We start from the raw sequence: 25935 nt of genomic DNA, 5'->3' as shown, positions 1-25935 counted from the left end.
CTAAATGTATCTTGATAATTCTGGGGGGAAAGTCCTACTTTTGTCCATTTCAGTCACTCCAGCAAGGACAGTTCATTTAACTGGCACCTTCTATTGAGATAGAAGGCAGTTATTACACACTCTAGTCTAGGATGTAGAAGGTTCTGATTTCTGGCTAGAGTGTTGGCGTTTGACCTGGGTTTGAGCCTTAGCCACAGGTTGTAAGTTGGGGCTCCTCGTTGTGCATCAGCACAGAGCCTGGGAGAGCAATGGAGGCCATAGAGGTCATGGAGCCTGATGTTGAGGTGGGAAAGAATGAGAGACTGGAATGAAACGGCTTTAGGGTGTGCAGAGGAAGAGTGCTTGGAGAACAGGCAGTAGCCTGCAACGACTCACCCATATGCCACAGCAGCTCTGGCTGCAGTTCTGCTCCATGTGACCCTCTGAGCTCTTGGGGGCAACGGCTGCTGAGAATTAGAGAGTTGGTCTTCTATTTCATGCTGCAGAAGGGGACACAGTGGACTCATCTGTGGCCCAGTGATAAGCCCTTGTGGTGGCTGCAGGAGACACAGAGGCACAATGTGCAGGCAGGGGCAGGTGTGATCAAGAGGTCTGGTGGATAGACTAGGTTAGCACCTATTGCCCTTGAGCCCACGACTGCCCTGACCTCAGACCACCCTTCCTGTCTCATGCACCATAGTCCTTGACTTTTCCTTCAAGGTAAGGCCCAGGTCTTGGGGTTGCATCACAGATCCTGGTAAGAATTATGCAGATGCGTGGCAAACCCCTTGTATTTGCACAGTTAAATGCAGGTTCTGAGTCTCCTCTACTGCTGGTCATCTCTACAGGCTGAAATCAGAGACTGGACAGAGGATGGGCCCACAGACTGACAGGAGAGAGTCCATTAGAGGAGCCCAGGAAAGCATTGGCTATGGAGTTCCAGCTCCAGTGTCCCGGGATATAGACCAGTGACAGTGATTGCAAAGGTTTGGAGGCCCCATCATTTATAGGGTGCTTCCTCCACCCAACTCCATGGCTTTCAAAGCACCTGTATGGGTGAGAAAAAAAGGAATCATTTGAAAGAGGAATAGGTATAAGGAACTGAAACAGTTTGTCCACAGAAGGACCTGGAGGTCCCCCTCCAAATCCCTGCAGCATGGCTCTCCTCCCCCCTACATCCCTCTCTGAGCATCATCCATGGACACAACTTTATTCCAAGTGTAGAACCTGGATGGTTTCTCCGTGTTTGGTTCCCCATCAGGATTCTACAACTCCCATCCTCAAACACACAGCTCTGGGGAAGAAGTACAGAGCCTAACTTTCACAGCTACGTTTTTCTTCACACTTTTGTTCTGTCCCTGTCAGACATAAAAAGGGTTGGGGCCCACCTCCTCCCCTTTTCCCTAAACAAGCAGCTTGCATTAGGTGTTTGTGGACAATTTGACTTTCTATATTTACAGAATAATCTACGTGTCTTTCTTCTCCTTTTGCTCATTTGTTATGTGGATAAATAGTCCTATGTGTTTCAGAAATTCAGTCCTCATCCAGTGAGGCCCAGTTTCTCCCAAACACCTCCAGCTCTCCACACAGATACTCTGAGAGCTTTGGGTAGACCACGTGGGCCCTAGCTCCTCAGTTCCCAGGAGTGAGTCTTTTTCCTGAAATGTTCTCTACTGCCTCCTGATTTTGAAAGTGAAAATGTCAGTAGAAGACAAGAGAACCTCACTCAATCCTGAGTATTTCTCAAATTTTTCACTTTCCTAACTGGTAGTGGGGCTCAGCCTACTCCCCAGTCAAGGATGCTCTCCACTGCTCCAGCAGGTGGAGCTAAGGCTCAGGAACGTAGCATTTCCTCACCATCTCTGAAAGGTAGCTGAACCTATACCCACCCATGAGAACAGAGTCTGTCAGTGTGCAACTCCTGTCATAGGTGGGGCACTGCCCAAGCCTGGACACATCACGGGTGGTCCTACATTGAGTTGTGGGTATGGGCCATTGTGCCTTGATCTACTATAGCAGACCCTGCCCTGTGCTAGTGGCAGGTGGATTCATAGCACCAAGGCCTCACCAACAGTTTATTGAACCTCTTGTTGCGGATGCTGTTGGGCTCCCCAGTGTCTGTGGTCTTAGAGGTATAAGGGAGACGGCACACATCTGACAAAGCTCGTGCTCTGCTGCAGTGGAATTTGCCACTCGGTAAAGCTAGCTTGAGGCGGGAAATCAGAGCTTCAGCTGTTAAGACTTCCTGTATCTCATGAAACGAGGCTGCTGGATGGCTCTGCAAAATGGGGAGTGCACTGAGGCCTATATGAGCAACCACACATTGGTAATGGTCACTAGCCCTATGTTCGTGAGTCTCCTGCCGACTTGACAATTGGAAGTGATTTTACTGAGGCCCAGGCAGGAGACATGGTGCTGTGAATATGTAGAAAGTTCTTTCAACAGTGCTAAAATGGGGTAAAACATAGGCAGGATTGTCCCTAAAATATGGTGACCCTGTGGTGGTCACAACCGAGTGGCAAGTGTATTCCTGCCTCTTGCCCTGTCGTGTGACCCACATGAGCCACAGACATACTGAATTGTCTACTGAGTATGGGACTGTCAGTCCAACCACACTCTCCTTTATGAAGCAGGAAAGGACATAAAATGTGCTGTGACCTAAGTAGACACAGTCACTGGCTGCAGCAAGCTTTCCTTAGCAAGGGAGTTTCAGCTGCCTAAAGCTAAGAGTAATTCATGTGATGCACGGCTACCCAACCAGGTTATCAATGGTCCAGGTCCTTATTGTGCAGACCATGGTGTTAGTCCTGAGAATACCATGTGGCCTGACACTCATCTGCCACATAACCCTCAGGCAGCAGGACTGGTAACCACTTTGGCCAGTTGGACCAAAGTCCTTGGAGAGGCAGCTCCACATGACTGTCCCTTATGCAAACCTGAGGCAATTGCCTCAAAGACTGACCATGTCCAAGCTGCAGCCAGATAACCCACCGCCAGGGCGGATAGGTGAACAGAGCACAGCTGTAGCTTGCAGAATGCCTCAGGTCCCAGGGGATGGGCAACCTGGTGAGGACTCAAGTGGCTTGCTCACTAGGGGATGGGCCAGCTAGCTCATGTCACACTGCTAGTAGTCTCTGGCCTTCCTAACTTAGCACTCTTGATTCTGTGGGTCTCTTCTGTCGCCGATTACGTCCTGAGTGAGCTAAAGAAAATTCCCCAGTGTCACAGTGGTTTCCTGGTCCCGCACACCACTTTGCCATCAGTTCCAACAGTGATGTATGGGCTCATCCTGTTGGCCCATGTGTGGTGTGCTCCATGGTAACACCCCCAGTTGCATTCAACAAGGTTTCCTAGAGAAAGGTGCCAGTGGTGCTATTTTGTGAATGGTCCAGACTGATTGCGACAATTCCCTAGTAATCACTTATTTTCAAGTCCATTTCTGGAGGCCTCTGACTTTATATTGTCTATAGGAAGTGCTGTTATAGGACAAACTGCATACTCGTCTCTGATGTCACAAACCTCATGTCACACTGTAAGCCCAAATTAATGCCTTGACTGATTGTGTCTCTGCTTGGATGATGCCACATCATTGGTTTGGTTCCCAGGTCTCCAAGTGAGAAACACTTGGTTGCTGCTCTTGATGCATGGTTACTTTATGCCTTAGCAACACTTGCCTCGCTGTTGCTGAGGACTCTCTTTACAAGTCGCACAAATTACCTCCTGGCTTCTGTCTACCTGATACTACAACCTCCCACAAGCTCAGGGAACTCTGCAGAAGAGGGGGCAGGTGAGGCTGTAAGAGCCTATATATAATGAACGGTGGAATATGTAGATTTGGGTTAGCATGACTGCAGCCATCTTAATTCCAAATTATCATTGTGTATCACAGAATAATCTTAGCCAGAGTTTTCTGGAAACTACAAATAGTTCCGTTGGAGAGGTGTGTGGAGCTCTGCAATGAGACCCTTGCTCCAGGAGTGATTGTGACTCTGGTGTTAAGATAAACTAAATCCCAGTGATAGAGAACTTTTTGCCCCAATTCATGTATGCTTTCTATAACTGAAACTGTGGGCAACCAACTGCCCACACTTCTGTAAATCTCTCAATAAACTGTATCTTGTACAACCCTAGATCTGTCTGATTTTCATTCTTCCATCTCGTGGCCTCTTGCTGCTGCTTCTCATACATTGGGCCAGGTTGTCCTAAGACAAAAATCCTCAGAAAACAAAATACGTCTCATCATGAGAACTGAAAGTGCTTCATCTTTAGCTAGAATAAATAACTGTTTTCATCAACATTCACAGCCTGCACTTAACTTTTCAGTTCAAAATCTTCGTGAAATGCATGCTACGCGTGTCCTTCTCCACTTTGGCTCTTTGCTCTGCGTGTTGCAATTTAGTTTAGATTCATGTTGCAAGCTAAATTGGCACTACCTCTAGGCTCCCAGCTCCTGCCTTGCATAGCCAACATTTGATTTTCCCTCAGATTCCCCTACCAGATTCTTGTATTCACTCAAAAGGAACACAGAAAGTTGCCTTATATGGTCCCATGCAAGCATTGGGTTAGATCCATAACCATCAACACTTCTACTTCTTTCAATGCCATATTCAATAAATTCCAATGTTGAACACTTAATTAGGCTTTCGTGGCATGACTTTGCCTAAGTGCAGGTAATATAAGTGTTAGTTTGTTCAAGACCCTGGCCAAAGGGGAACCAACCCCTCTGGGGAAATAAAAACTGCACCTTTAAATGTCTCAGAAATCTGACCCAAACCCACAGCATCCTGTTATCTTAATAAGTGGGATCACCTTATTAAAAATAGCTGCTTACAGTAGTTCATCTGCAGCAGTTCCCCCTTCTTAACCCTCTCCTGACAACTTAAACATCACTATACAAAGCCAGACTCCCTTTGAGGTGCTCTCCCTGTCTCAGAGCCAGTCTGGCAGTGTGTACCTCAATAAGGCTTCATTCTCAGTGTGGCTCTAGTGGTCTTGCTCTCCTGTAAACTTCACAATGAGGGCTCTGAACACAAGATGGGCAGGGTGTGCTGTCAAGCTTGCTAGATTAGGAGTGTTTATTTTCAGCTTTAAGAAGGTTATAGCTTGAGGGTTCTTGGCATATACTCCATGAGCTGAGGAAAATACGTATATGAAGGGGGCTTGTAAAACTGGAGCTGCTTCCCCATATTCTCTCTCTCTCTCTCTCTCTCTCTCCCTGTTTCTCCTCTCTCTCCTCTCTCTCCTCTCTCTCTCTTCCTGTTTCTCCTCTCTCCTCTCTCTCCTCTCTCTCTCCCTGTTTCTCCTCTCTCCTCTCTCTCCTCTCTCTCTCTGTCTCTCCTCTCTCCTCTCTCTCTGTCTCTTTCTGTCTCTCTGTCTCTCCTCTCTCCTCTCTCTCTCTGTCTCTCTCTCCCTCCCCCCTCTGTCTGTCTGTCTGTCTCTCTCTCTCTCTGTCTCTCCCTCTCTCTCTGTCTCTCTCTCTTGTCACACATCTCAAAGAAGACCCTGCCATAGGCCTCGAATTCAATAACACATCTGCACACTTTATTGTTGACAGTCTGACAACCTAAAAGTTGTCTTTGTGACTTAATTTGGAAAATACTTAAAGCAAAACAGTAATGTATTTCTAATTTAATAATTAACCAGTGTGACTCCACTATAGCTCTAGATGTGGCAGAGCTATGGGCCAGTCTCAGCTTGACAAACACTTGCCCTTGCTTGAGTGCAGCTGTCTGGTAGATATCCCACTGCAGGACGGACAGCCAGACAAGTCTTCTGCATCGTGTGGACAGCCTGACAAGTCTTCTGCATCGTGTGGACAGCCTGACACATCTTCTGCATTGTGTGGACAGCCAGACAAGTCTTCTGCATTGTGTGGACAGCCTGACAAGTCTTCTGCATTGTGTGGACAGCCAGACAAGTCTTCTGCATTGTGCGGACAGCCAGACAAGTCTTCTGCATTGTGCGGACAGCCTGACAAGTCTTCTGCATTGTGTCCTAACAAAACCGGGAGACAATGTGTCAAGCCAAGAAGCAAGTGCACTGCATCCTGCTGGGACACAGAAAGGTGAAGTCAGCGTAGCCAAGTGTACTCACTGTGGAGTCAAGGAAAGCAAAGTGGCCCAGATTCTATACCATTCCTCCTCCTGTGTGAAGTACAGAACGCTACAGAATGAAATAGTGCATTACTTACAGATACATCTGTGTGGAGAAAACAAAGATAAAAGCAATGACAGACATTAGGGAGGAATCCATAGCACCATCAAAGCTAGGAATAATGCCCATCCCTTAGACATATTCAGTCTCATTTTATTATTACCTGATGCTTTTCCATAGTCTGTAGAAAATAAAATTGAACTCAGAAAGCATAAAGAAGGGGTAAACAAGTTAGAATGACTTATTTATATTCTGGAGTCCTATTTTTGTGCTCAGACCATTAAAGATCCCAACACAATTTTTGGTTTTCGGCTATTCACAAGTTGCATTCCACAAGGACCTGTGATGGTAAATTTGACCATTGAAGTTCACCAGTGGTCAGGTGATATTAGACTGGAGCAATGAACTATTTTGACCCTCTGCCCAACGTAGCACCACCTGGTCCTGGTATATGGCTAAAGAACAGGCCAGGTCCTTGGACAATAATGACTAGACAATCTGCATCAGGCCAAGCACCACAGTAGTAGAAGCTGATTGATTAATGCAAAAAACAGAGGAGATTGGAATGTGTATGTCATCTGATATGAGCAAGAGGAATGAAACCAGACTCAGGTTGGAGGGGCTACAGCACAAATGGGGTTGTGGCATTTTTTTCCCAGACAGGGTTTCTCTGTGTAACCACTCTGGCTGTTCTGGGAACCCACTTTATAGACCAGAGATCGGCCTGCCTCAGCCTTCTGAGTGCTGGGATTAAAGGAGTGTGCCACCACAGTCTGGTGAGGCTGTGACAATTTTATTGAGAGCAGTCAGACTTTTTAACCTTTATCAGAAACAGAATATAATGGAAATTTGCAAGGATCAATATAGTTGTAGTTGTCAGGATACAGTGAAGTTTGCAAGTCATACATGACACACAAGATTAATGTCCTAAATCAGGAACAAGATAAGGATGTTCACTCTCTCCGTATCTCTTCAACATTGTACTTGAAGTCCTTGCTAGAGCACTAAGACAACAAAAGGAGATCAAGAGGATACAAATTGGAAAGGAAGAGGTCAAACTTTCACTATTTGCAGATGATGTGATAGTTTACATAAGTGACCCAAAGAATTCTACCAGGGAACTCCTACAGCTGATAAACACCTTCAGCAAAGTGTCAGGATACAATATTAACTCAAAAAATCAGTAGCCCTACTATATATAGAAGATAAAGGTGCTGAGAAAGAAATCAGAGAAACATCACCCTTTACAATAGCCACAAACAACATAAAATATCTTGGGGTAACGCTAACCAAACAGGTGAAAGACCCATATGATAAGAACTTTGAGTCCTGAAAGAAAGAAATTAAAGAAGACGCCAGAAAATGGAAAGATCCCCCATGCTCTTAGATTGGTAGAATCAACACAGTAAAAATGGCAGTCTTACCAAAAGCAATCTACAGATTCAGTTCAATCCCCATCAAAATCCCAGAACAATTCTTCACAGACCTTGAAAGAACAATACTCAATTTTATATGGAAAAACAGAAAACCCAAGATAGTCAAAACAACTCTGTACAATAAAGGAACTTCTGGAGGCATCACCATCCCTGACTTCAAGGTCTACTTTAAAGCACTATGAAAAAAGGTTGGTATCGGCATAAAAACAGACAGGTAGATCACTGGAATCCAATTGAAGACCCTGATATTAACCCACACACCTATGAACACCTGATATTTGACAAAGAAGCTACAACTGTATAATGGGAAAAAAACATGTTCAATAAATGGTGCTGCATAACTGGATGCTGATATGTAGAAGATTGCAGATGTGTACCATGCACAAAACTTAAGTCCAAATGGATCAAAGACCTCAACATAAATTTAGCTACACTGAACCTCTTTAGAAGACAAAGTGGGAGGTACCCTTGAACAAACAGGCACAGGAGACCGCTTCCTGAACATAATGCCAGCAGCACAGACACTGAGGTTGACAATAAATGGGACCTCCTGAAACTGGGAAGTTTCTGTTAGGCAAAAGACACAGTCAACAAGACAAAACGGCAGCACACAGAATGGGAAAAGATATTCACCAGCCCCACATCTGACAAAGAACTCAAGAATCTAGTCACCAAAACACCAAATAATCCAATTTAAAAAGTGGGGTACAGAATTAACAGAATTCTCAATAGAGGAGTCTAAAAAGACTGAAAGACACCTAAGAAATGCTCAACATCCTTAGCCATCAGTTAAATGCAAATCAAAACAACTCTGAGATACCATCTTACACCCTTCAGAATGGCGAAATTGAAAACACCAATGACAGTTTGTACTGGAGAGAATGTGGAGACGGGGGGGGGGGGGGCACTCCTCCATTGCTGGTGGGAGTGTAAATTTGGAAATTAGTATGGCAATTCCTCAGGAAAATGGGAATCAGTCTACCTCAAGATCCAGCAGTTCCACTCTTAGGCATATACCCAAAGGATGCACATTCATACAACAAGGACATCTGTTCAACTATGTTCATAGCAGCATTATTTGTAATAGTCAGAACCTGGAAGCAATCTAGATGCCCCTCAACCAAAGAATAGATAAAGAAAATGTAGTACTTTTATACAATGGAGTATTACTCGGTGGGAAAAAAACAATGGAATCTTGAAATTCGCAGGCAAATTTATTGGAATGAGAAGAAACCATTCTAAGTGAGGTAACCCAGTCACAGAAAGACAAACATGGTATGTACTCACTCATATATGGATATTAGACATAGAGCAAAGGATTATCAGACTACAATCCATACCTCCAAAGAAGCTAGGACACAAGGAGGACCATAAGAAAGAAATATATGATACCATGGTGAAGGGGAAAGGGACAAGAGCTCCTGAACAAACTGGGAGTATGGGGAGAGGGAGGGAGGGAGGAGAAAGAGGAGGCTAGAAGAGGAAGGGGAGGAGAACATGAGGGATCAGGAAGATCTAGTCAGGAGATGAATAGGGGAGAGCAAGAAAAGAGACACATCAATAGAGGGAGCCACTATAGTTTTAAAGAGAAAGCTGGCACTAGGGAATTGTACAGAGATCCACAAGGATGATCCCAACTAGATTCTAAGCATCAGTGGAGAGGCTACCTTAAATGCCCTTGCCGTATAATGAGAATGATGACTACCTTATGTGCCATCCTAGAGCTTTCATCCAGTAGCTGATGGAAGCAGAAGCAAAGATCAGCAGAGATCCTGTTGTAGAGAGGGAGGAGTGATGAGCAAAAGGGGTCAAGACCATGCTGGGGAAACTCACAGAAACAGCTGATCTGAACAAGTGGGATCTCATGAAACTCAGTCTGACAACTGGGGAACCAGCATAGGACCAAACTAGGCCCCCCTGAACGTGGGTGTCAGCTAGGAGCACTGGACAGTCTATGGGGCCTTTGACAGTGGAACTAGGATGTATCTTAGCCTAGATAGAGAGGGGAGGGCCTAGGTCCTGACCCAAATGACTTGACAAATTTTGATGATCCCTCATGGAAGGCCTCACCCTCCCTGAGGAATGGATGGGGGGGGTCAGTGGGAGGCATGGGAGGCTGGGAGGGAGAGGAAACTGGGATTAATATGTAAAATAAGATTGTTTCTAATTTAAATAAAATGTATTATTAAAAAAACCAATTGTCTTAGCAAGCCTTCATGATTCCTTAACTACTAGGAGAACATACAGAGAAACATAAGGCAGACTGAATGCTTCATTGCCTAAGGGAGTGGATAGGTCTCTCTGCGACTAGAAGAAACATTGTGTCCCAGGAGCCATGGACAATAACCTGAAAAAACTCTGACACATGTCTGTCAAGTCAGCTAGACCAAGCCACCTCCATGGTTCCCCACAGCACCTAGTTTCATACAAAGCCTACTATTTGACCTCAGACAGACATTAACCCCAGATCAACAGTAGATTATTGCAATATCTCCAATAGGCAGGTCATCTGGACAAAAATAACCAAGGAATCATCAGAATTAAATGCCTCATACATCAAAGTGTGTGTGTGTGTGTGTGTGTGTGTGTGTGTGTGTGTGTGTGTGTGTCTGTGTGTGATGGCTTGTTTAGGGCATGGCTTGGCAAGATAGAGTGTAGAGTCAAATGACAATATGAGCAGAAAAGACCGGGGGCACTGAACTGTGTCCGGCGATGGATGCAGACAGGGTCTTTCGTCTCCTCAGAGCCCAGAAAAAAATATAGTAAAGTACCATATAGAAATCTTCCACCAGGAACCAATCTACAAGCTGACTTAGACAGTCTCTACACCACAGCAGCATTGTGCAACATCTTAGGAGCTGCACATCCAGATGGCAACATGGTAATGGCATGGGCAGGACGGATACAGGTCTCCAGGGAGGGGACTGAGTGAACTCAGTGAGATGTTTGTGGCTTCTCTGCAGGCACTTCCTGTGTTACTACTGGGTAAGCCCATGTGATACAACCCTCAGTAGCCACCTGGTGTCACACACTGCAAGTTCTAATCTGTCCCCTGCTCTAGTCAGAGAAGAAGGTAGACTGTGGACAGTGTGGCTGCCCTGTCACCCAGGCTGAGGTTAGAGGCTCTGGGAGCTCAGCCCCTCCTCAGCCTGCATCAAGGTGAGTAGGGGCTCCTGGGGTAGGTGTTCTCTATGCCTGTCCTGGAAATACAGGTCGAGATTGTTCCACCTCTAAACTGGGGGCTGAAACTGTGACATGTGAAAGTTCTTGGCTCCCTGGTGTCTTTGTAGACCACCTGCACAGTGACACAAACGTCAAGTGGAGCAAAGTAAGGAAAAGGCAACACCCACAGACCTGGCCTGGTACTCAAGGGCTGGGTCATCCTGGAAACCCCGAGACTTCTGTTGTCTCTGCAGTGATGGAATGATAACTGCAGAGTGATAACACCAGGTGAGGATGACACCTCATGGTGACCATGCCTTCCCCACCTGCCCCTACCTCCCACAGACTCACTGAGGCAGAAGGAATGCTGACTGTCCCCATCCATCACTGCAAGACAGACAGCACCGTGCTGAAAGGCGGGAGCATGAACTAGGAAGCGGCTCCTATCTGGGAAGGAGCCATTAGCAACAGAGGATGAGCTTCAGGAGGAAGAAGGTTTTCTTTGCAGGAAAACAAAACAACCTTTATTACCGTGAAGGCACAGGCAAACAAGGGCTGGGTGATGAGATGGCTTTCGGGCAGAGTCTGTCCCTTTCCTGCCATCTCAAGGAGAACTGACTCACTCATGGCTGCATGCTTGGGCTGGGAGAATGTGTGAGGGTGTCTGAAGATGCCATGGCTGGCAGAGTAATGATCCGCATGTGGCAAGACGGAAATCTGGTTCAACAGAATTCAGTAGCCGGTGTTGGTTCAAACTTTTATCTGACACTGGGTAGTTTAATTTTTAGGCATTTAAGTACAATGCAACTTTGGAAAGTTTTCTCACAATTATCTCAATCCGAGGTGCACAATAAAGTTTAAGGTGTGATTACATCAAAACTCTTGCAAAGTACATGTGACCTACATCCCAAAAATGGGTTCTATAGTTTAAGGGCCTACAGGAAAATCTGATGTGGTCTCAGTCACACAGACAGCCTAGAGGTTACCAACCTATAAAGGACATGTGACATCTCCCCGTAAGATGGGTTCTATTGACTAAAAACAAAGATAGATATAAGGTCTGGGCGGAAGAGTCTGGGAGATTCAGCTGTGGCCTGGGCCTACGGATAGCACTCCAAACCTTGTAGGTGGAAAACAGGTGCACATTTCCTCTGTTGAAGAGACAACCCTTACTATGAGCATGAGGACCTCATTGTCCTTCTATATCTCCCCATTTCTAAGTTTTAAGGAAAAAATAATGGCTGTAATAGAGGTTATGCTTGAATGCATTGCCTTACTGACTTATCTAATTATATAAGCAAGTACAAGAGAATTATAAGAACAACTAACAGAGGACCAAAGAAAGTGGAAAACTCTCTTAACCATGATGGCCACTCAAGGGTCACTTGGGAGATTTTGTCTATCTCTTTATGAAAATTACTAATTTGACCATCAATAGTATGGAGAAAATATGACTCATTAAAGCAACACATGCCAGGAAATTGTTAACAACCAAGATTACACTTGAGTAACAACTAAATATAGTAGCTCTATTTTGGAAAAGCGTGGTCCTCAATTCACCCATCTCTAGATTAATGGCTGCTAATATTTTAGCTGTGTTATTAATAGAATTATTGCTCATACAGGTTATCATTCAGACCTCTCTGCATTGCAGTAACCATTCCTGAGACACGCAGTAAATGTCCTTGTCTACAAGAGCTAGTTCCAGGACAGCCTCCCAAAAGCCATAGAGAAACCCTGTCTCGAAAAACCCAAAAATAAAGTAAATCTTTAAAAAAGTCCTTGTGGCTGAAACCATTATAGGATTCAATATATGCAAAGAATTATCACAGTTTCCAGAGAGAGCACCCTTAATTCTATTGATTGATTACAAAAGATTTACTGAGAAAAATGGGTGTAGTATAGCCTGTCCTGCATAATCCTCTATAACCCACAGGAAAGGCAGTCTAAGAAGCATTTTCACATGCAAATAAGGTCCTTCCCAAAACAATGCAATAGAAAAAAACACCACTGACAGGAATATCAGGGGAAGTCCTACGAATATGGGTGTAGGTGGATTCTATTTTGCACAGTGCAAATAAGTAACTCCTATGTCTTACAAAGGTCTTTTCAAGAGCCCAGGAATAGACGGGTCTCCTCTGATGCATAAAGATTGTTTATGTTTGTCATCATGTGCCAAATGAAACCAGAGGTTATTTTCCAAACCATTGGCAACAGATAGCACTATTCTGGCTACAATAATAGTAACTTTAGTAAGCAGTACATCAGGTATTCATATTCTCATTTTCATCTTCACATAACTATAATTTCCACTATCAGAGTTTCCTATAGAGTACTTAATTATGCTAAAATCCACACTATTGTATTTGGGCTGATCAGTTAGATTAAGCTAATCAAAATATCCCTTATTCATGTGACTGAATATTTATCCAGACAACTGGACCTAAAGGACAAAAGCTATCCTTAGCATGTCACAATAACGTCATACTGTCCCTATTATAGGCATGTTTTTTACCCTCCCTGGCAAAAGTCATTTGAATTCTACACTGACAAGCTTAGAATTAACATGTAATACAGTCAGCAAACATTACAGCATGTGCAGGGAAAGCACCTGTATTCTCAGTAGTAGACATCTCACTGCATCAATGCTTTGGAGCAGCTTTTACCAGCAGCAGCCACAGCTGTTCCTTGCGTTTTCTGCTTGTGTTTGCTAGAGACAGAGGTGCCAAAAGTTCAGTATCACTGTCAAGTTTCTGTGGATGGGACTTATTTTTCTGTTTGCTTTTTATTTTCAAAGCAAGTATCTGTTGAAGAAGGAGAAAACCTTCCTTTTATTTTCTGTCTCCAAGATACTCATGTCCCATCCATTTTAATTTTCTGTTCACCTGGCTCCACCCTCAAGGATCTTATTCCAAATGTTTCCTTCCATTAAACCGTTTCTACACTCACAGTCCTTCTACCACATTCTTTTTCTCTAGTTAGGCCGGTTCCCATTCTCAGCGCATCTCTATCCTTCATGCACTAGTTTATATATGACATCAGTTAAAATATTCAATGACTGGGAAACATCTAATAAAAGCTGACTGATTACATCAAGTTAAGATTTGTGGCCTGGCGGTGGTGGCGCACACCTTTAATCCCAGCACTCGGGAGGCAGAGGCAGGCGGATCTCTGTGAGTTCGAGGCCGGGCTGGACCGACAGCCTCCAAAACAATACAGAGAAACCCTGTCTCGTAAAACCAAAAAAAAAAAAAAAAAAAAAAAAAAAAAAAAAAAAGACTTGTGCTGTATAACCAGAGGTAGGTTCAATCTTTTTGGTGGAGCGTGTAGAATTTGTATATAAAATATATGCTTCTTGTCCTATTGAAGAGTCATTTATAAAAGCATTAAAAACAAACTCTATGGGATTTTTAAATGCGATTTTAAGCAACACCAATGGGATATCTTCAAAAAGATGAAAGGGGGATCTTTGGGATAATGATTCTCTATAGATCCCAAGTGACATGCTATTGCCAGCTGCCAGTTATTATCACTGTGTCACAAATAGTCTGCATTCTATTTAGAGGCACCATTATTCCTGTAGACTTTTTACCAGTAAGTTCTTTAAGACATGTACTTCCCAAAATTATTGTCTATAATTCCTTGTAAATGAGTTATAGATCATTGTGGAGAACAGTGACATGTATACATTTCTATGATATCATTACCTTGTTGATATGTAATTTCCATAGGTGATAAGGAGGAAGGAAGAGTAAGAAACTGATTAGTATGTGACAGATTCTCTGAGCTACCATTTAGAGCAGCAATATTTAATGTGCTACAAAAAGACAAGCATAGTATATACTCTCTCATATATGGATATAGAGCAAAGGATTACCAGCCTACAATCCACACTGCCAGAGAAGGTAGGAAACAAGGAGGGCCCTAAGAGAGACATACAGGGTCCCCCGAAGAAGGGGAAAGGGACAAGATCTCCTGAGCTAATTGGGAGTATGGGGGAGGGGAGAGGGAACTAGGAGAAAGAAAAGGGGAAAAGAGGAAGGGAAAGGAGAACATGAGGGAGCAGGAAGATTGATTTTGGGGGAAGAATAGAGGAGAGTAAGAAAAGAGATACCATAATAGAGGGAGCCATTATAGGTTTAAAGAGAAATCTAGCACTAGGGAAATGTCCAGAGATCTACAAGGATGGCCCCAATTAACAATCTAAGCAATAGTGGAGAGGCTACTTTAAATACCCTTCCCCTATAATGAGATTGATGACTACCTTATATGCCATCCTAGAGCCTTCATCCAGTAGCTGATGGAAGCAGAAGCAGAGACCCACAGATAAACACTGAACTGAACTCTGGAATCCAGTTGCAGAGAGGGAAGAGTGATGAACAAAGGGGTCAAGACCAGGCTGGAGAAACCCACAGAAACAACTGACCTAAGCAAATGGAAGCTCATGGGCCCCAGATGGAGAGCTTAGAAACCAGCATAGGACAGACCCAGACCCCCTGAACGTGGGTGTCAGTTAGGAGGCCTGGGCAATGTTTAAGGCCTCTGGTAGTAGATCAGTATTTATCCCTAGCATACAAATGGACTTTTGGAGCCCATTCCACATAGAGGGATACTCTCTCAGCCTAGACACACAGGGGAGGGACTAGGCCCTGTTCCAAATGATAAAACAGACTTCGAAGATCCCCAATGGAAGGCCTCACCCTCCCTGGGGAGCCGAAAGGGGATGGGATAGAGGGCCAGTGGGGGGCATGGGAGGGAACTGGGATTGATATGTAAAATGAGGTTGTTTCTAATTTAAATTTTAAAAAATGTAATGTGCTAGCAACCTGTTCTGTTTCAGGTTATATTTCTTATATAATGAATATAATAACCAAGTCTCCAGAAAGCTACTTAACACCACAGCCAAATCTTCAGTATTGACAGGCAGATAGCATAACCATTTGGCACAGCCCAAAATTTTACATGATGCTCTTTTGATTTGTCATTGTGACGGCTAAACATTCATTTAAATATTGATGAGACAAGAGACTAGAATGCCCTCCATTTGCTGAATGAACAGTTCCTAAGAAACCAACCAGCACCAGTCCAAGTGCCTTATGTCCTAGTTGCAATTGTTTCTGTACTAGAAGTTAGGCTTGTTTTAATGTTTACCTATGAGGAGGCCATTGACTAATTTCTACTGGGTGATGACATCAAAAAATTCTTTTGCAAAGGACATGAGACTTCTTCCATAAAGATGGGTTCTATAGCTTAAGGGCCTACAGGAAGATCCCAGTCACACAGACAGCCTAGAGGTTACCAACCTATAAAGGACATGTGACATCTCCCCGTAAGATGGGTTCTATTGACTGAAAACAAAGCTGAAGATAAGGTGTGGGGAGAAGAGTCTGGGATAAACATAATAGTCTAGGAGATTCAGCTGTGGCCTGGGCCTACGAATAGTACAACTCACCAGGCTGTTAACTGCATCCCCTCCCAGGCTTCTGGCTGGAAAACAGGTGTGCATTTCCTCCATTGAGACAACCCTGTGTGTTTAACATTCCTGGTTTTCCTAGTGCTTATCTGTGATCACAAGGATCTCATGCCCTCTAGAGGTGGGGGTATTGAGGCCCCAGGCTTGAGAGGACCTCAGTCTCCCTAAACTTCCTCCCTAGCATGTGGTTCTTCATCTCATGAACCCCTTCAATAAAATATCTTGTGATTCCTTGTTGGAATCTTATTCTTGGGCACTCTTAGCTCCTGAGTCTGAGTCTATAGGCTCTGATCTCGCCTTATGAAGACATCACCTAGGCCCTGGGAAGTTTTGAGGGTTTTTTATATCTATTCTGGAAGCTGGGCAGTAAGCACAGTGAAGGCAAATGGACTGTGTCAAGGAGCATGGAACTGGGGATGTCTGGACAATGGTCCACACAACAGGCCTGTGGCTGCTTGCTTGATCTGAAATCAGCCTCACTACACACTTGTGTTTTTAGAGCCGAGTCTCCTGAGTGCTGTGGAGTAGGTGTTTGGAACTGACCTGGGCTTCTATGGGCCTCTGTAGACGCAAAGTCCCTGAGGTGGATATTGATGGCTTGGCCATTGGGAATCTCTGTGGATCCCAGGCTCACTTTCCAGGCAGGGTGTGCCTCTTCTTTCTCCTCTGATCTATAGGTTTGTTTGACCACTGAAGGTGGGACCCTTTCTTGAGGACCCAGCATTGTTCCACTCCAGCAGGGACGTCCTGAGACCACATTCTTAAACCTCTTCCATGGTGCATGCTTGTGCATTCTTGGGCTGGTACTTGGGTGTAGGCTGCCTCTTCCAGTCCCTCTGACAATCCTGCTCAGCTGGGTTCTTGCCTGGAAGCAGAAAGCCTGGGTCTGAGCACTCAGGTAGCTCCGCCATGTAACTGGATGGGCCTTGGAGGGCCCATGGCTGGCAGCTGGTGGAGTGACTCTTTGCATTTCCTGAACCTCTGATGGTGAGTGTGCAAACAGAGGAGTCTGCAGCCTGGCAACTGACACAGTTTCTACCCTTGTCTCTCCTGGGGATCTCGGTGATGCAGCTCTCAAGTCACTGAATCCTGGGAACACAGCCTGAGGCTGTCAGGAGAACTGAGGCCTCCATCACAAAGGGCTGCTGGCAGGAGGGAGGCAGCCACAGCCCCACCCCAGCCTCCAGCCCTGCAGGTCCTGCTGTCTCCTGGGTTTCCCTGCTCCCTCCTTCCAAGTCCTCCTGCTGAAGCAGCCAGGGACACAGCTTCCTCCCTGCTTTGTTCTTCCCCCTGAGCCCCAGAATTTCTCTGTCTCCTAGAAGGTGTCTGCTTCAGCTCATCAGGTTCTTAGTTTCTGACACACTGGGCTTCTCTGTGGAACTCAAGTGTGACTCAGGGATTGTTGCTCTCAGTGTGTCTTCTCTCTGCAGATCCCAGTAGGTTCAGACTGGAACTTCCTCAGGTCAGACATGGAACTTCCTTTTTTCTCACACTTATTTAGCTGGGTCAGTTTGCAATAGAATCTTAAATGTTATTTTACTGTCTTTAGCTATAGAATGCTAAGGAAAAATTAAATTCTATACTTTGCCATGAGAATGCAGGTGGCTAATTGTGAATTAAACCTTCAATATAATTTAAGTCTTAGTAATATTTTGCTTCCTTAACTTACATGTTCATTTTTTCAATCAGCAAACTAATAGAATTCATTTAGGCATATATTTTTGTACCTAATTGTCTTGCTCTTGTGAGCCATGTGGATGTGTGGGTATCTGCTTGGCTGGATGTGGACAGCATCCTTTGAGTGCAAGCTCAGGAATGGTAGATCTGGGCATCTGGTAGTTCTGTTTTTAGGAACCTCTGTACCGATTCCCACCATGTTGCTTCGGTTTACATGCCCAATAGCAATTGCTGAGGGGCCCTCCCACATCCTTCCCAGAATTTTCATTTGTTGTCTGATCTCAGCCATTGTGGTTTAGGTGAGATGGAATCTCAAAGGGGCCTTAACTTGAATTTACCTGAAGGAGAAAGATGAAGACCTTGTAAAATATGTATTGACCTCTGTGTGTTTCCTTTTGAAAACCTTCAGTTCATTAGTCCATTTATTGACCAGTTGTTTTCTGCTGTTTAAGTTCCGCGATGCTTTGTACATTCTAGATGTCAATGCCCCACAAGAAGTGTCACCAGCAATGATCTTGTCCCATGCTCTAGGCTGTCTGTTCCCTCTAATGACAGCATCTCTTGCTGTGCAGAAGCTTTTAATTTCATGCTGTCTCATTTGTCAACTTACAGGGCTCCTTCCTGTGCTCTCGGTGTGGGCTCCTTCCTGTGCTCTCGGTGTGGGCTCCTTCCTGTGCTCTCGGTGTGGGCTCCTTCCTGTGCTCTCGGTGTGGGCTCCTTCCTGTGCTCTCGGTGTGGGCTCCTTCCTGTGCTCTCGGTGTGGGCTCCTTCCTGTGCTCTCGGTGTGGGCTCCTTCCTGTGCTATCGGTGCTCTTGTCTTTGCCTGTGCACGCAGTGTTTTCCTTCCTGCTCACAGCTGCAGCACTTCAGGGTTTACATTCAGGCCTTTGTCTATTTTGCACAGACTTTTGTACACAGTGAGGGATGCAGATCTATTTCAATTCTTCTATTGCTAGGCTCTTTTTACACTATGTATGTGCACCCCAGTGTGCACCCAGCTGAAAGACGAAGAAGACAAGACGCCGGGGCTCGTTTCCTGCTCCCCTCCTAAGCCTAGGTACAAAGTGTTTTGTCTTCCACCAGATTTGAGGCTTCAATTGATTGTGCCACCCAGCCGCAGCCCCAGGCATGTCCACATTTGTCCGCGCCCTGCCCCTGCCAAACTAACCATGCCCCCACCGCCCCCACACACAGGACCCTACAGGATCACAGCCCTGAAGCTCTCAGATTGATCCTATTGAGCAGGCCCCACACCCTTCCCATTAGAGCCTCCCAGTAACAAGTACCAGCCCCAGTGGCTCAAATAAGGACTGTTCACTGGGCCCCTGAAATGTTCTTGTTGTTTGGTTTTCTGTTTTGGTTTTTGTTTTCAAATCTCACACAGCTCATGACAGGAGCAGCATGTCTTTAATCAAATCTCAAATAGCAAGGCAACAAACTAATCGTCCCACACATCCCAGCCATCATCCTTGGGCTTACATGTCAGGAGGGTGCACCTCCTCATCCCCGCCCCCGGCACACACTTATGCACACTTCACACTTTCCTCTTGCACTTTCTTGCCTCCAAAGACACCATGAGACATGAACACAGTCCCCACAGCAGGAGCTGAGCCCAGCCCTGCTCCAAATTGAGGTGACTTGTCAGGTCATCCAGGAACTCCTCCAGGAACACAGAAGCTCCCTCCTCCAAATGGGCTCCCTTGCTCTTGCCTTCAAACTCACAGACTTTACCCACACATACTTTCTTATCTCTCCCCGGGTGCACATGTATGTGCAAGCATGTGTGTATATGTGTGTTCACAGGCGCTGAGACTGACCTGGGCCTCATGCATGCTTAGCCAGGCAGTAGCCTCACTCTTTTATGCTCCCGTCCACTAGAGCTCTGCCTGTTGACAGGACAGTGTCTTTGTTACTGCAGTGAGCCTAGGATCCCACCGTGCCTAACACATACCTGTCCACACACAGGTCTGCCGAACAAATTGGTACCTCTTGTTTGCATTGTAAAAAGTCGCTACACAGGTTAATACGCTCTATGGCCCAAGTGCCGCCATTCCTCATGAGGGTGTGGGAAGCAGAGAGGGGCACTGTAGGATGGGTAACTGTGAGAGAAAGTGTCACCTACTGTGAGGAGAGAGAGGGGACACCATGCCTCACAGAATGACTGGGAGAAGACCTCAGTTCTCCACATTTGCACTAAGGTAAATGGCGCCTTCACCCTGCAAGCCTCATTTGCCAGGAACCCAGGGTCCGTTCCTTTAGTTCACAGACATCCAGGGACCAGACAAAAGCAGGAAGCCTGCCACACAGTGAGCAAGAACGGGGCGCTGCAATAGTAGGACACTGGAGAAAAGGGGAGAGTTGGTGCCACCAGTCACCTCTGCATGGAAACCAACAGGAATGAGCATACACCATCACTTTTCAGAAGTGCAGCTGGTCCATCACTGAGGACGAGGGCTCCACAGGGAACCTAGGGCCTCAGGCAGGGTATTACTCCTTGGCATTAGTCAGTGCTTCTTCTTGCATGGTTTCTGGGGCCACGCCCATATCCCTGCAACACCTGTTCAGAGAGAAAAAGGAGACCAGTTAGGAAGGCTTGGAGGGGGAAGCGAGACATTTTATATTCTTTTTCATTAAGTGCTTGTTGACATGTCTTAGCTACATTTGCTAATGTAGGCACAGATCGCCAGTAGTGTGGGGATGGGAAATCTGGCAGAAGTGGCTGCTTGTGCCTCAGACAGCTGTGAGCCTGGTGCTCCAGAGGTGGCAACGCCAGCCTTCACCACAACATTCCATCCAACAGAACTGCTAACAGAAAGCACAGCCACGAGGTGCTCTGCAGTTGACAGCTGAATTCCAGAACCCATCCCGAAGCCATGAGCTCCCAGTCTGACATGCACCAAGTTGGGCAGACTCCTGGGTCAATGAGCCCCTAAGGTGTTCCTTCCAATACTTTAGGTTTCAGTATTCTAGTGCAAGCTGGCATGCCCACAGACGTTTCTGTCCATCATTCGAATAATTCACACATGAGCTCCAATGCCTTAAACAGATCATGCTCAGGGATGTCATGTCCTTCACTGAGGATCCTCAGAGTGTAGGGTGTACACACCTCTGCTGAAGATGTTAAGATATGGTCACCCACTCTGCACATGTACAAGCTAAAATCCCCATGCTTTCTTTGGAGGATGACACTGCCTTCCAAATGATGCCCATGCTCTCCTTTCCCTTGGATAGATCACAGATCTCTTTTTTTTTTTTTTGTATCCTCTGTTTATTTTGGCTTTGTACTCACCAACATGAGAGTGCTTGGTGTTCAACTACAGTGTCTTCTAAACTATCACAGTAGCCAGATGCAGCAGGTATCAGCAATTCTGTGCAGTGCATTTCATGTGGGGGAAATGTGGCCATGGATCCTTCAGGACATAGAAAACCCTGCAGGTTGAATGACAAGACACTCTGCATGGATGAGGAAATAAAAACATTCTAGCAAATGGACAAATGAACACAATATTTAGTATTTATCCAAGACCCAGGTCTGTTTCCTGGGCAGAGGACAGCAAGTGCATTTCGGCTTGTTTCCAGGGACTAGAGAGAGATAGGATAAAATCTGTCCCCTTCATTTTTGATACCCTGGGCAATATCAGCAGGGGCCACTATTGGCAGTGATGAATTTACCTGGGTAGCTCTGCTGCTGTCCTAGGCATCAGGCTCTGGGAATAGATGGTCAGAACCAGCTCCCACCAACATGTCTGGACCTGAGCCTTCTACCCACCACACCTCAGCTCATTTGCACTTGTCCATTTGGGACAAGGAAAGACACTGAGAAAAGGAGCTCTTCCATACAACATGTGATCCAACTGAGCCAACAGAATCGATGACAGAAAGGATGGCCTGTCGGGAGCTCTGCAGTTGACATCTGAACTCCAAAACCCAGTACGAGGCTACACAGAAATGTGGCTAGGGCCAAAAGGGCTGGATCATAAGTTCCGTGGTGCCACCATGGAAAGTCTGTCCTTTCCCCAGAAGCAAACTACTCACCACCCCTTAGATGGTCCAGAGTGTGCTCCTGTGAGAGGTAGACATTTGTGGGCTACATGAGGAGGATATGTGCAAAGAGCCTGATATAGGAGCTCTAGTGACAGTCTCTACTTCCATAGTCAGGGTAAGGATGTACAGGTAGCCATGGGAGAATGTGCTGGGTTTGTGGGCTTGATGTTTCTGTCTCTTCTCTTAGGTAGGAGTTCAAAGTCACCAACCCAGTCTCAGAAGTGATTGTGGTACCACAAAAGTACTCAAGCCTAATGAAGAGCATGTCTATGCATACCAGAGACCAGCCCTCTCTCAGAGACCACCATCACATGCTGAAGCTCTAGGCCTTCTGGTCTGATCCCCGTGGGGCAATAGCAACCCTCATTTCTTTTTCTCAGGTTCTGGTTTCACCAAAGTGAACGGGGTCAAAGACCTGCCTTAGTAGTCACCCACTGACTCAAGCCCACTCTGGCACGTCTCTACCTCTGTGGTCCCGTGACCCCCGCCCCACGCAATGCACCTGGTAGTTATGGTTTTTACAGCATGATGTAAATGGTCCAAGACAGCATACTGAGGGAAGAGTACATAACTATTCATTTTAATATTGCCTGGTCCTCCGCGATGGTCTGAGGACAGAGGGTCTGAGTGTGGACCTGCTGCCTAGCTCAGTAGGTCCCCTTTCACTCTTCAGCAAGGCTGGCCATTATGCTTTCCCCTGGGGATTGTGGGAGGCTGGCCTCAGCTACCTTCTTTACACTTGGGCCTGTGTTAAGTCAAGACCAGGCTTCAGAAACTCATCTACCACAGGCCAGTACTTAGTGGACTCAATGTCATCTTCTTAGAGAGAGTCCCACAGAGCAGACCCCTGCATTTAGCACCATGGGTGGCCTGCTAACTCAAGGAGCCACTCCCTACCTGAGGGTGCTCAGCCCACACTGCAGGCACCTCAGTCAGCAGGGCTTCTCACAGCACTGCTGGCTTATAGTCGCAGACCCACGGCAATCAGTTTCCTTGGAGGGTTGATTACAAAAGTGGCATTGGGCACAAAGTAGACCAGTGACTGCTGGCCTTGTGAGGGCTGCTGTGTCCAAGGCCTGGCAGGACCTACTTATCTTTCCAAAGTGGAATAGCACCTTCTCAGAGGTCCAGTCAAAGTGAAAGTCCAGGAATCCCCTGGATTGTAGGGAAAAATCAGAAGAGCTTGTGGAATCATGGTAAGGGAACAACAGACAACGCCACAGGCAACTGGACAAAGATGAGAAGGCAAAGAGAGACGTGGCCCGGAACTGTCCAGGACTGTCCTGCACAGAGGAAGAGCAACGGTCTCCACTCGAGCACGGGGCTTCCCTTCTGTCCGGCTACACCTGCCGCGCATGCGCGCGCCCGCCCTCTCCTACCCTTACAGCAGCGGATTGCCAAGGCTACCTCCCATTTGTGTACCTTGAAGCCAGGCGTTCCTTTCCTCATGGCTGCCCATGCCCTGCCCCCTGCAACTCTACTCCTCAGGGGACCTTTGCCCTGCTCTTGCCTGTCCCTGGCCTCTGAGCCAGACAACTCTCCCCTCCCTTTCCCCTCACCTCGGTAACTAGAATTTCCTCAGGACAGACTAACCCCCCCTTCATTCTCTATCGTTCCTCTCCCATCTCCCCCCCCACTTCCCTTTCCCTTCCCTCTCCTACCCTCTTCTTCTTACGTCCTGCCTGTCTGGACTTGGGCAATGTTTGCATCTCTATCGGATGCTGCTCAGGGAGGAGCCTGGAGGGATCTAACTGGTGAAATGGGGTATCCCAGGATGTCGTGCCAGCGTTAATCTCGCCCACACTGTTGTTTGTGTCGCTGGTACCACAGCGCTATTCCACAGGCCTGGGTAGCAGAGTTCTCTTCTCCAGGCAGCACTGTATACCAGGCAGCATCTGCAGCTCTCCACCCTTCCGCTTTCATCCTCCTCCTACAACGCGCTCTTTCCAGATGAGAGGAAAGTAAGAAAAGCAGGTCCCTGTCCCCTTCCCCCAGGGAAAGAGGTGGAGAGGGCCTGCTGGAACCACTTCAAAACAGGGTGGCCCAGGCGTCACTGTCGGCTGACGTGTGTGTCAATGGTTCAGACAATGCTGCAGTACAATGTACGCTGCTTCACCTCGCTAAATTTGCTGTTGCTTGCAGATGTCACGACTCCCTGGAGGTTTTATCCCGTGGTGCACAAGGCTTCCACAATGCTAGTGACTGGGATTCCGGGGACTGTTTTTATGGAACTCAGTGGTAAACATTCTTCTTCCCAACAGAATAGACACGGACGGCCCTTGGACTGGCATATAATCATCCTGTACTTGAGCAGGTATGCAAAGAGATGTTGCATGCTTTTAGACAGATTTGGTTGGAATCTGGTAGTGCATGGCTGTGATCAGCCAGTGCAGATCTGAAGGGCTTGATGCTTTATGTGGTATGCAACCAATGACCATATTATAAATCACTATGCCAAGGCACCACATGTCAGTGCAAGTCCCTGAGAGCCTCTGCCCTCCAGTCAGTATCACTTGGGTGAAAAAGGAAAGGTGGCATGGACCCTCTCCAGCTTTTGCTAAGTGGCGACTTCTGTAGCCAATCTAAATCACTGGCATTTCCTGTCACATCCACTAGGATAGTCTCCAGTTTTATTTCTGGGTGGGCAATGTGTCTTTCATGAACATAATTAACACTGACACCACTGGGTGAAAAATGAAGTGTGCCTCCTCTTCCTTGATACAGCCAGTGCCTCTGTGACACTCTCCACATGCCCCTGACACAAATTCCATGATCAAAGAAGGCTTCGCTGGCCTGTCAGCTAAGAAGAGTTTACTGATATCCGGATGCTATAGAGATTCCATGATGTCCACCTCAGTGGAGATGTTGGAGGCCTTGATGCACCTGTCCAATATCTTCCCAGCTAGCCAAGTGTCTGCGTGGGTGCAACAGACATGCTTCATCTCTGCAAATGTGTAACAGGCAAAGGTCATCGAGATCTTGAGGGCTTCCTTATCAGAGGGGCTGGACCTGAGCTCCTCCTCCATTACCACCATGATAACTTGTGGAGAATGAGATCACTGTCCAATGCTAGATAGAACAAAGAACAAAGAAAGAAAGAAAGGAAGGAAGGAAGAAAAAAGGAAGGAGAGAGAGAGACAGAGACAGAGACAGAGAGGAGAATAAAACAGGTCCAGGAGAGGAGTTCATGACTATAAATTTCTATATCATAAAACCAAGGTTATCTTGAACAACTGAATGATACACTTCAAGGTTATGGAAAAGTAAAAACAAAACAAACCCCAGTGCAAGGTCAACAAAAAATAATAAAGATCAAAGATGATCAAAGTTCATTCCATTCATGTATGGAAATGTCACAATAAAGTTTCTTATCTCATACAGTTAACATATACTATAAGTTTTAGAATAAAAAAGAAACCCAAGTAAAAAAGTGGCAAACAAATAGTTTATGTGGTGATCTGAATGAGAATGATGCCCATAGGCTCATACACTTAATATTTAATCTCTGGTTGGTGGAACTGTTTGGGAAGGACTAAGAGGCGTCTCACTCAGGCTTTGAAGTTTCAAAACCCAATCTGTCTCTCCACTTTGCGGTTGTGTCTCAAGATGTAAGCTCTCAGCTACCACTCCAGTGCCATGCCTGGCTCCCTGACACGATGGTCATGGACTCTGACCCTCTGAAACTGTAAATTCCAAACAAACTCTTCTATAAGTGCAATAATTAATAATGAAAAGTGTATACACATAAATCAAACCCAAAAGCAAAACCAGTAAGAAGATAAAAAGAACTTAAAAACAGAACATGCTAGGCAAGGTGGCGTGTGTCTTTAACCCCAGTACTCTAGAAGCAGGGCAAATGGATTGCTGTGAGTTCTAGGCCAGCCTGGTCTACATAGTGAGTTTCAGACTAGTCAGGAACTAGAGTCCCAAAAACAACAAGAATTCCCAGCTAGGCCCCACACTCAAAGTTTCCCCAGCTTTCCAAAACAGTGCCACCTACTGGGAACCAAT

The 25935-nt window shown here is 46.0% G+C and overlaps 1 long non-coding RNA gene across 5 annotated transcripts in view; it reads right to left on the bottom strand.

Annotated features, from left to right (window-relative positions):
- Window positions 1–5516: 5516 nt before the first annotated feature.
- Window positions 5517–25935, bottom strand: part of LOC121143652 — a 72408-nt gene continuing 51989 nt past the window's right edge. For 3 of the 5 annotated variants that reach the window (XR_005880941.1, XR_005880942.1, XR_005880939.1), the window contains 2 exons: window positions 21170–21309; window positions 19271–20437 (listed from right to left, as the gene is read on the bottom strand). This is a non-coding gene — a long non-coding RNA (uncharacterized LOC121143652). Of the gene's footprint in view, window positions 5974–6072; window positions 6178–19270; window positions 20438–21169; window positions 21310–22821; window positions 23262–25935 lie in introns of those variants that run through there. The other 2 variants (XR_005880943.1, XR_005880940.1) reach the window with 2 other exon arrangements.

Source organism: Mesocricetus auratus, unplaced genomic scaffold (assembly GCF_017639785.1).
Source record: "Mesocricetus auratus isolate SY011 unplaced genomic scaffold, BCM_Maur_2.0 Super-Scaffold_100013, whole genome shotgun sequence".
In the NCBI taxonomy this organism is placed as follows: Eukaryota; Metazoa; Chordata; class Mammalia; order Rodentia; family Cricetidae; genus Mesocricetus; species Mesocricetus auratus.
The sequence above is the reverse complement of the archived record's forward strand: the minus strand, read 5'-3'. Positions and strand labels throughout refer to the sequence as shown.